Below are 1,808 nucleotides of genomic sequence, written 5' to 3'. Positions count from 1 at the left end.
GATTTTGACAAAAGGTCATACAAAACAGAACATTATTCATAATAGTGCAGACAACACCGCATTGCTCTCATATTTTAGTTTCTAGTTTTGCCAAATGAATTCTTACCAAACTAATTTGCAATTAATCCCCAAGAACCAAATACCACGCTGTGAACACACAGTGTGGCCTTTAAGGCCCCCCAAGGTTCTGGAGCCTTAGAGCATTTGCCCCTTCTGTGTTGTTGGTGATCCGGCCTTGACCCTCAGTCAAGGGACCTCCTATGAAAATGATTTAGATGTCTCTCTAACTACAACAGTTCAAATATTAGGGTATTTACATGGCCCCCATTTGGTCCACCTAAGCCACACAAAAATGGACCAAATCACCTCTAAGTAGATAAGTAGCAACTGACTTCAATGCCTGAGGTATGTAAAATTGGCAAATATTGATTTCTGTTGTCATTTTCTGCTGTAACATTTAAAACTTACTTTGCCATCATCTTGCCATTGATAAACCAAATCTACCAGCATGGAAGCTAAGCAATATACTGTTGTGGTCAGGGCGATGAATTTCAGCCACATAGAAATATATATTTTAATTTTTGCTCCACTTTTCCTAACACACTGACCAATTGAGGCCACAGTAGACTAGCAACTTTAGTGTTGTGCCAAGGAATATTACCATGTTTGTCAATAAAGTCTGTTGGCTTTGAGAAAACCACTTTAATTCCCCGTTGGAAAAGCCTGTCAGACAGCAGGCAAAACAGTAAAAATATTTTTAATATAGCGGTAAACTGATATTGATTTTTTTGGTGGACATTTTTTTTTGGGTGGCTAAAAACTAAACAAATTGAGGCAGCATTTGCTCAGCGCTGGTTGATTTTATGTATGTGATGTGGGGGTTTTCTACCCACAAGTTATTGTAAATAAAGACTGTGATTCAGACTATGGGCTTTTTGCACTATACTTATCCCCAGGCTAAGGGAGCTTGTAGCCTGGGGATAAGAAAACGTTCACGCCAGCACAATCCTGACACATTCCAACCCAGCCAGTATTTGTGTGTGCAGCCCATATGTGTAGTAAATGGGCTGAAAATGGGCAACATGGGATTGCCCACAAGTTCCGCAATGGCCCCATTTCAATTGCCCACGTGTGGGCCCCAGATAAGATGCCCATTTTGGGCCCATACCCACAGGAGCATATCTATGTTTCCCAGGTTCCCCACTTAACCCTGCAAAAAAGGTTCTATGTTCCCCGGGTTCTATGTTTACCGCTCAACCAATTGGGGAACATAGAACCTGGGAAACATAGAACCCTGGAAACACAGGGATGACCCCATACCCAATTGGTGCCCAGGTAGACTTAGCATAACCTATGTGGGGCCCACTTGCGTAAACCCACCCATGTGGGCAATTGGCATGAGCCTATTATGGAACTTGTGGAAAATCCCGTTTAGAATCCACTTATCAGTCTATTTACTACCCACATGGACCCCACATACAAATGTTAGCTGGGAAGAGGCTAACCCAGACTTCAACCTAAGGCTTGCTGGCACATTGTGACATGGGTCTAAGTTAACCGAATAGATAGAATTTTGGAATGTTAACACGTCTTTAAGATGCTATTTAACCCGGGTATAGTGCAGTGTGAATAGTATGGCCCTGAGCTTATGTTCACATTGTTTGTGTCAAAAGGGCAAAGTAAGAGAATGCAGTGTGAAAAGCCTGCTACTTCTCACAGTTGGAGAATGTATAGTATACATTTAGCCAAAACAAGACTGGTTTTGTTCAATTTCAGTTTTGTTTATACTTCTCTCGACATGGAAATGT

This window comes from Epinephelus lanceolatus, chromosome 22 (assembly GCF_041903045.1).
Source record: "Epinephelus lanceolatus isolate andai-2023 chromosome 22, ASM4190304v1, whole genome shotgun sequence".
NCBI lineage: Eukaryota > Metazoa > Chordata > Actinopteri > Perciformes > Serranidae > Epinephelus > Epinephelus lanceolatus.
Note: the sequence above shows the minus strand (reverse complement) of the source record.